Source organism: Dermacentor andersoni, chromosome 3, assembly GCF_023375885.2.
Source record: "Dermacentor andersoni chromosome 3, qqDerAnde1_hic_scaffold, whole genome shotgun sequence".
NCBI classification, from domain to species: domain Eukaryota; kingdom Metazoa; phylum Arthropoda; class Arachnida; order Ixodida; family Ixodidae; genus Dermacentor; species Dermacentor andersoni.
In genome coordinates, this window is record NC_092816.1 from 30,277,246 (window position 1) to 30,287,436 (window position 10,191).

Below are 10,191 nucleotides of genomic sequence, written 5' to 3' on the forward strand. Positions count from 1 at the left end.
TAAAGCTCACACGCCTTCACGAATGGCAGCGTTCTGCCTTTAACTAGGCTCTGCGACGATCATTTATGCCAGCGCTGTCGTGGCTTCCCATAGCAATGCAGCGGTTATCACTGAAGATTTCATTACTCCACCTTAACTAATCATAGCGTAACATAAATATCGCTGTATATTTGTATAAAGGTATTGCAGAAGTACATGTTCAGCTATTGTTCCGTGAGACTTCTGCTGACTGCGCACGGCCTCATTTCCCACTGTCTAACTGACACCTGGCGCACCTTACCTTTGATCGGTACATGTTTAAATTATTATTTATTTTATTTATTGATACTGTCAGCCCATGACGGGCTATTACAGGAGTGGATGTAACATACATAAACAAAAGTGCATTAGTGCGATTGAACAATGCACTAAAAAAAAATTAACAAAACACTTAAGAAAAAATGAAGTAGCACTGCTGATATGAAACACATTAACAATATAAATACAGAGCACATTTTGACTTATTATGTCACAATATTACTACAGAACATCAGGGTGTATCAGGGTACATAAGACAATGTACCGCTTCCAAGAATGCATTAAGTGATTTTATTTGGACAATTGAGTCAGGCAAAGAGTTGCACTGCTGAATTGCCCTGGGAAAAAAACTATACCTGAAGCAGTCATTGTGCACTGTGGGAGGAGGTATATACATGCTGTGTCTGTGCCGTGATGTTTCCTGTGTCTTGATCTGGAAGTACTCGTCGTATCTTATTTTGACATGGTTATGAATTACTAAGAACAGGAATTTAAGCCTTTCATACTCCGTACGTTTTTGCAGAGGTGGAAGCTTTGCAAGTTTACACAATTCAGTCGGAGAGTGAAAACGGCGGTATTTATTAAATATAAACCTAGAAGTAAGGCGCTGCACCTTCTCTAGTTTTAGACAGTTACTTTGGGTGTAGGGATCCCATACTATTTTTGCGTATTCAATTATAGGCCTTAGCAAGGTTTTGTAAGCTATAATTTTAATTTCGGGGGAGGCACAGTGCAGGTGACGTCTCAGCCCCCACAATACTTTGTTAGCTTTTGCGCAAAGCTCATATACATGAAGATTCCAACGCAAGTCGGGTGTAAATATAAGACCTAGGTATTTATGTTGTTTAACTCGAGCAAGCTCATGACCGTTGATACTGTATGAGAAATTTAAGATATTCTTTTTTCTAGAGATGGACATAAAAACCGATTTAGTTGGGTTAAGCTGCATTTGCCACCGATCACACCAGTCCTTAATTTTCTGTAAGTTAAGCTTAAGGTCGGCCTGATCACCTGGTGACTCTATTCTCTTGTACAATATGCAGTCGTCGGCAAACATTCTTATTTGGGTAGTGATTTCATTTGGCAGATCATTTATAAAAACTAAGAATAAAAGGGGCCCTAAGACACTACCCTGGGGTACCCCAGATACCACGGGAGATAAACTAGATTGCTGATGTCCCAATTGAACATATTGTTCTCTATGTTCAAGGTAGGAAGTGAACCACCGCGTAAGAGAAGAATTTTTGAAAGTAGCACTGATTTTAAGTAAAAGCTTTTTGTGGGACACCTTGTCGAAGGCCTTTGCAAAGTCTAAGAATATTATATCAGTTTGGCCGCGGGCATTAATTGTGCTAGAAAGGTCATGCACAAGCTCAATAAGCTGAGTGACGGTGGACAAACCTTTGCGAAAGCCATGTTGACCTGGAAAAAGTAATTTATGTTCATCTAAATAGGTGAGCAGATGCTTTGACACAATGTGTTCTAGCATTTTAGAACAGGTGCTCGTGAGCGATATTGGTCGGTAGTTGCTAGTGCCAGAGGTTGGGCCACCTTTATGTATGGGCACAATTTTTGCGCGCTTCCAGGCAGTGGGAAACGAGCCACTGGAAATGGATGATCGAAAAATTAGTGTTAAAAACTTGGATGTCCATTCGGCATATCTATAAAGGAATTCATTGGGGATTTCGTCAGGACCGGGACTTTTTTTTATATTAACGTGAAGTAAGAGATTGAAAACGCCCTCTTCTGTAATCTTGATATTCTGAATAGGAAGTCTGTCTGCATAATCATTGATGGTAGGCAAAATACCGTCATCGATGGTAAAAACTGAGGAAAAGAAGGAGTTAAATGCCTCCGCTTGGTCCTGGCTACTTTTGTCTGTGGGCATGCTACACGACTTAGCCGTTGGATTCAAGTACCTCCAAAACTTATCTGGGGCTTCTTTGAGAAATCGTTTCAGTGTTGAGTTATAAAAGTTATCTTTAGACGTCTTCAGGTTATGCCGGAGCTTTTTACCTAAAAGATGAATGTCATGTTTCTGTTCGATACTAGGACGGAGGGTGCAGGCCTTTCGCATACGTTTAAGTTTTCTTTTTGTGTGTATTATTTCCCGAGTTACCCAGGGGTTTCTTTTTCCTACACGTTTAGAACGTTCAGGAATGAAATGTTGTATGCAAAATGTTGTCATATCATGGAAAAATTTCCATAGTTCCTCAGTAGTACCAGATGATCTGCACAACTCCAAAAAAGAATAATATGACTGCTCCAGATGTTCCAGTATTGCCAGACTTCCTCACGTAATTTGAGCGCAGCCTTCAAAGGATGCAAATTAACGAGCCATATGAATACAGGACAGTCACGCACTGCTGTTTCGCGCCTCCTGGAAGTCGCCGGCAATTTGATAAGAACTTGTAAAAAATTATGGGGTTTTACTTGCCAAAACCACTTTCTGATTATGAGGCACGCCGTAGTGGCCCCCTGGGGTTCTTTAGCGTGCACCTAAATCTAAGTACACGGGTGTTTTCGCATTTTGCCCCCATCGAGATGCGGCTGCCGTGGCCGGGATTCGATCCCGCGACCTCGTGCTCAGCAGCCCAACACCATAGCCACTGAGCAACCACGGTGGGTAGGAACTTGTACAAGCCACAGCGGCCAGAAGAAATTTATGAGTTCCGAAAACCGAACAAGATAGCGTGCACTTATTCCCTGCGCACAGACAGATGCGCGTACCAGTGCATCTCAACTCGTCTTACAGTCACAGCTGCCGATACACCGAATCACATATCGCCACATAGTAATGACGGTTAATGATACAGCGGCACATTTGTAAATTACGAAACTAACTTTTATTCGGCCGACTTGCGCTCACAATGGCAAGTTACACTCGGAGCACAGCGATAGCGGCGAACACAGTCGGTTATCGTCGAAATCTGATCGACCGATCAAGCGCGTCGCCTTTATACGCGAGTCCTCGAAGGTTCCAGAGTAATCGCTGGTGCCCGCGTGTCTTCCAGCAAGTTCTGCCATTTGCGTCGTACATGCAATCAGATTACACAAGCTTCGGTGGCAACAGACCGCACATAGAACCATCGATAACATTCGAGAAACTTCCGATACATGCGGGCCAATGAGTCCTGCGCTGAGCGATAACATTTGGCAGACGGTGAAGATAAACCCGAAAAGGATAAACAAGTACACGTGTCAATATCCAGCTTCTCGGTACTGTCATTCGAAAAGTACTGTCAAGCGCAAAAGATCCATAATGAAGTTTGCGTCCCGTAACGCGGCTTGGGTGTGGCTGCAGCAAGAATAATCTCCAACATTTCGTTTATATACCCGCCAAAAACGAAATGAAATAAACATGAACACAGTCGCGGTGGTTGCCTTTATAAAGCCGCAGCACAGTTTTCAGCAAAAGCTCTCGCTATACGTTGTCACCATTGTGGGTGTATCTCAATTTCGGAAGACACAAAAGTCAGATACAGGCGGGTAAAGGTTATAGCGTGAAAGAGCCGAGGCGTCAAAAATAATACAATGTGGCGCCCCTTATATTTCTATATGTGATCGGCAAGTGACCTATTTGAAAGGTAGCAATGACACTGCCTGAATTTCGGTTCTGATGCCTTTCCATAACATTGCAGTTAGTGCTTGTTACTGACTGTATATGCGTAGCTTTGGCTTGCAGGGGTGACGTGCTCACGTCTACGGTGTAGTTAGAATAGAATAGTAAGTTAGTACGGTTACTTGAGTTGCGTGTACGATATAGCTTCTTGAAATCATGCAATAAACTCGGTTGGTAGTTGGCGCATGTCCTGCGTTCTCTTCGATCGCTCGTCCCTATATAGTAAGTGGTGCTAGAAAGTTTTCGATCCCACGCAGGGGAGCGATGAAGAAATCAAGCTCGCTTTGGACGGAAGACCCGAGCACCGCGGGAGATACAGCGAGACTGACACAAACCGCAAGCCCGAGCAGAGTACCAAGCGCGGCCACACGGGCAAGGCGTTCTTCCGGAAGCTGAGCGAGGCCAAGGGAAGCGTCGAGAGTGCTCGCACTAGCGAGCGCACTCACGCTTCTTCTCGCAGCACCTTCAACTCAGCCAGGAAGAGCAGCGTCGGCAACCCGCGGCAGAAGTAACGGCTAAAAGAGCGCGGCGCGCTTGCGAAGCGAGCAGCGGGGCACCTTTGTCGCCTGGTACCAGCAGAAGAGGAGGCTGAAGCCAGCAGCGAGAAACATGATACAGCTGCTTGTTTCAGAAGTCAAACTGCTGGTGCCAGCAGCCGGAGGACGCTGCAAACAACTTTAGTTAGTGATGTTAAGCAGCGCATATTTGATGCCTGATGCCTGTAAATAGTACGCGCTGGTACTAGCTAATTAGAATTTGATATAATTAATAAATGCGGCATTGACTGTTGCAGTGTAGGCCTTATGGCCCATTTGGGGAGATGTGAGTTTACATGGGCGCAAAGAAGAGGACGTACACCATGAGAATCGGCGGCCTATCCAGAGGACGTCGTCCACATATTTTTTCTAAATAATGCACTTGACAGCCGACTGGTGGTCAAAGACGTAGAGCCACGTCTCGAGGGCGTCCCTCGCAATTCATTCGCCTCAGATACAATTGTCAAGGTGGGCCACGAAACCCCGTTGTTAAGAACATAGGTCAGAAAATGTACTGCACTTCCACAGCAGGCCGGGCGCGTGGCGTCCGTTTCGCATGTTGGGCAGGTAAGTTAGAGTGTAGGTAGAAGCGTGGCTGTGGTATAAGCTCTCCAGCGGGACAGGACGTATGGATGGACTTCTTGCTGTACTGGTTCGGGCCTTGAGCGCTAAAACCTGAAACAGCCTTAGATAGTTGGGTTAGCAGTGGATCCGAGTCATTGATACAACATTATAACGCTGAGAAGAAAGTACGCGTAAAAGGGGAAGCCACTGAAGAAGCCGCTCAGTCGCAGCAATCTGTTTTGTTGCTGCTGGACGCGGTAAGGTGTGTGCATGCGTAGGACATCTGAGGGGGAGCTAGGTTGATGCTCCACTAGCGATTGTTTACCACTTCGCCGACTACGTGCACAGCTTCACTCCCCCACAACGGTTACTTCGCGCAGAAGGCGTACTGAAGACTGCGCATCTTTTGCAATGAAGCAGTAAAATATCGCCTATTCTCGAAGCAGTCCCGGTGAACTCTAAGCGACGGCGACCGTTTGACTAGCGTCAACCAACTCTACCTGTATAGTGTTCTAGGAGGCCTACAGTGTGCTCGCACGGCCGCAGTGCCTGACGCTCTTCGTGTCGTCTTTACTAGTAATATTCAGAAAACGACCCACATACATATAAAACACGTTGTTCAAGACGAAGATAATTTCTGGAGTCTTGTCAAAACAGAAAAAAATTCCGAATTCGGTCAAGCTGTAGGCTGAAGTCTAATAACCCCAAACAGGCCCCACGGATGAAGCCGCGACAGATCCCTCCGTGGATGTTCTCACCACATTCGAAATTGCATCCCTGGAATAGGCTCCACGAAAAACATGCCTCAAGTGAAGTGTCTATTTACAGACACTATTTCATTTCATTTTTTTTTCTCTCAGGACCGAGGCGTTACAGAGCATTACAGGCATTGTATCAATATACAGACGTTAGAATTATATAGGCACCAGTGGCCTACATGAGAATGAAGTAGCCTCTTACAAGGTCCATATTTACTGACGGCTTCTTTAAACAGCACAGCTACTTCCAGTAGCCTTTTCCTTCCTTCCACAGACCAGACATTTTCAAGGCGTTCAGAGGGAGTAATGTCATCAACATCGACCGAGCTGTGTGCGATGAAACAAGTGATGAAATACACACTACGGTAACTTCTAGAACAATGGGCAATTTTCAGACTCAAAATCAGCATTCTGATGCCTTTGCACGAAGAGCACTAGATCAAAAAATTACATTTTGGTCCGTTACGTATGGCATGCATACAGCACTTCGCGTCTAACCCTGGACGTGTGGTAGCATCTCAGTGGCTTGCAGGAAATCGCGGTACAGCAAGTAATGAAAATGCGGGTGAGGCAGCCCGCAATGGCCATGACAACATCAATTATAAAGGTGTTTTTTGTTTGAAAGTGATGCTTCATCTTTCGCGAAGTGATTTGTGCTCACGGAACGGAATAGAAGTTGGTATTCAACTTCAGGCAACTACCATTTTTTGCACAGCGTTGACCTAGAACTTTGATCAAGGCTACCACAATGTCTACCACGGCATCCGGAAACGCGGCTCTATCACCATATGCCACTAAACATTGTATACACGAAGGGCGTTCTTTTTAGAAGGGACCAGTCTACCAGAGCATGTTCTTAGCAATGTGACGCCATGGAGTCTCTAGCGCATATCTTGCTTGAGTGACTAGCTTACAGAGACGAGCGACAACGGTGTAAGGTAAACATAGAAAAGCTCGATCAAGGTCCCTTGACTTTGACACGGATGCTGGGTCCCTGGCCTGGCCCGTCGAAACAGCGCGAAAGCTGGAACTTCTTGTCTTTTTATACTGAATCAATAGGTTGGCTCTCTAAAGTATGGCCCACCCACATCATCTCATCAATTTTTTTTATTTAACATTAACAAACAAGTTTTATCAGTACTACCTACCTCCATCGCCTAGGGCACTTACTCTGTTGCCGACGAAATAACAAGGCCTGCACTTTTTCTTTTCTATTCTTCTGAATACCTTCTTCAAGGACCTCATCCCCTTCGTCCCATTCCCTGCAGTGTAGCATTTAGGCAAATATATGCGGGCTAGCAACTCTGCTTTTCAATAAATAGCGTTCTTTCTCTAACAACAAAAAGCAGGTTGCAAATCGTCGTCGTCGTCGTCATCATCATCATCATCGTCGTCATCATCATTCTATATTCATGTACACAGCAGGGCGAATGCCTCTTTCAGCTATGTCCAATTATTGTGGACCAAATAAAGTTGTTTCACTCACTCACTCGCACTAGCTTATTCCATGTTCCGCCTTCAAATTTTGTAACTTGATCGCACCACCTGCCCCTCGGCCATCCACGACTGCACTTGCCTTCCCTTGAGACCCATTTCATGCAGCCTTGCCGAAGAATGGCTGCCAAGGCTGCAAATATGTTCTTGCGGAGACTTCAAATTTAGTAGCTTGCCTTTTATCTTCCGTGAAGAGTCGCCACCCGACAAGTAGGCAAGGATCAGACCACGACCTACTGAAACTCCAGACGTGCATAGATAACCGACTTCTATGGGAGTCGCCTCCACCCACACTCGTTCAACCATTGGCCGTTGGTGTCGCTTTTATGACCTGTTCGTCTGCTACTCTACGGTTGACTGGGTCTGTAGGAGTTGTAATTAGAATGGCAGCTGTATTGTTGTTACGAAGTGCTGGTATTCTTGCGAACATAGTGACAGTGATGCCACCAGGCTTTGGTCGTTCACTTGGCTCCAAAAGTAGACTGCCCAAACCTGAAAAATATCGGTGCGTGTAGTCCACTGCTCTCTAAAACAGCGCTAATAGCCATTCCTATAGCCTTTCTAACGCAGTAACAAACCGCACAGCTCTTGGACATTAGGTCACATGGTTTATAGAGCTCGTAAAGTTCAAGCGTTTCATTGTTTGCATTGAAAAGTTCGCTTCCGCACTTTTTAAGAAATTGGAAACTACCCAACATTCAACGACAGAACTATTACCACTAATTTTAACTCTTAAAACTTGTCTATGATTGTGCCGTAAGTTCAAAAAGACAATTACGCATACTGCTTCACTTCGACATATCTTTTGCACCACCGTAATGCTGCCGACGTACCACGCAGAAAAGCTAGCTTGGCAGTTTTGAAACAAAGTTTTGACACAAGGCCTGCAGTGCAGCACCTTTTAAAGCACTGCGATCCCTTTTGCAACCTTTAAACTCACCTACACATCAAAGAATATTTTTTTAAAAAGCTATGTTCACCTTTCCTTGAAACATACTCGATCAATTTCTTCCACGCATCCAGCGCAGAAATTACTTGTGAGAACTTTTGCCAGATCCTCTCCCTTTCTAGTCCTAATATCATCTCTGATATTAAGCCACCTGTAATAAAGTCAACATATCAAGTTTACCCTATGAGTCGTTTAAAACAGTTTTTCAGTCTCCTACCGAGGCTAGGCGAGGAAAAATTATGCCGTCTAGAATTGCAGCTGCCACCTGTGCTTGTTTGCCTTTCTTGCACCGCTCCTCCTCCTCTAATCTCACAATTAAAACGCAAAACATTCGCAACTTTTGTTTTGTGTTTATATTTGTGAATTTATTCGTTCAACCACCAATACAAGCGTTCTGCATCTGCCGAAATGGCAGTTCGAGCGATGGAACAGATCGCGGAAGCAGACGACAGCGAACAGGTCATAACTAACGTAACTCTGCCCGTACGTTATGTCCGTAGTGGCAAAACAGTTGAACTAAACATTTGACGCCATATAAGTGGTCTTATTCTGATCAGGGCCAATCACAGGTTCTATTCATCTTCGTCGGTGCGCGCGCCCTCAGGGCGCAAGGCAGTGCACAAAGACGAAGAAGGCAACCATGGCGGCCGCACATCCGAATTCCTGGGATCCGCTCTCATCAGAGGACCAGGACCCGTCTCCGCAATGCCTGATGCGAATCAAAAAGGACATCACCGAATTCAAAGCCCAACCGCCGTGCGGTCTCTTCATCGCTCCGCAGGAAGACGACTTGACCAAGATCCACGCCCTAGTCGTGGGCCCCTCTGACACGCCGTACGATGGCGGCATCTTCTACTTCATCTTGAAGTGCCCCTCGACCTATCCCGTGAATCCGCCCAAGGCGCGCATCATGACGACGGACAACGGACGGGTCGAGTTCAACCCGAACCTCTACGCCTGCGGCAAGGTGTGCCTCAGCATCCTCGGGACCTGGTTCGGGCCGCCGTGGACGCCGGCGCAGACCATCGAGAGCGTGCTCGTCTCCATCCAGTCGCTGCTCAACGAAAACCCATTCGCGAACGAGCCCGGTATGTCGTTTTTCTCGCCGCTCATGAAGATCCTCGGCTACGAGAGCAACTACAAATCGTTCCTGCAGCACGAGACAATGAGAGTGGCAGTGTGCGACACGGTCGAAGCGTGCCTCAACGGCACTTCGCCTTGTCCGCCGGTTCTGAGGGAGCAGGTGCTCAAAACTTTCTCGGAATCGTACGACAAGTACGAAAAAATGGCCACGGAACGCCTAAACCTGACCGGAACCTCACTGCGTGATAGATCTTTCAACCTCAAGGGAGTCTACCAGTACGAGACGCTGTTGGCGCGACTGAAGCATCTGAACGACAGAGTGAAGCAGCGGAACGAAGCAGCAGCGCAAACGGAAAACAAATAATCTGTTATTTGGCATGGCGGTAGCGCTGACGTGATGCACTGTGTGGCGCGCCGACGCGTGATGCTGACCATTTCGTGACGTGCTGACGCTTCGACTCCAGCGCATGTGAGGCATCCATCAAGAATGTGCCCTCTGTATGCCCCATGCCATGTCCTGTGGCTGTGGTTTTCCTATGAGCCAACCGGGCAGTGCGAACTCCAGAGTGCTTTTCGAACCAAAATTCTTGGCCAACGGTCATGACCTTCAATAACGTCTGGAATCTCCTGTGTGCACGGAACCCACAAAATTTTTGAATAAATATTCCAGAGGGAAATGCGGCACTAGTGTCCATGCGAATTTCTTCAGCGCTGCTTCAACAGCTGTTGGAATAACGGAAAGTGCATGGATTTTTTAAAATTCTTCCTTCTGTCTTCAAATGACCTTCTGCATTCTTTTTTAACGATGTTGAAGCCTATTTTTCATTATGAAATCGATGAATGGCCATAATAAGCGTTAAAACATGGTGAGTGCTACTTATTGAACAT

General features: G+C 46.0%; 1 pseudogene; it reads left to right on the forward strand.

The window, feature by feature from the left end:
- Positions 1-8,860: 8,860 nt before the first annotated feature.
- LOC126520745 (ubiquitin-conjugating enzyme E2 Z pseudogene) lies at positions 8,861-9,667 on the forward strand (annotated as a pseudogene).
- Positions 9,668-10,191: the final 524 nt, after the last annotated feature.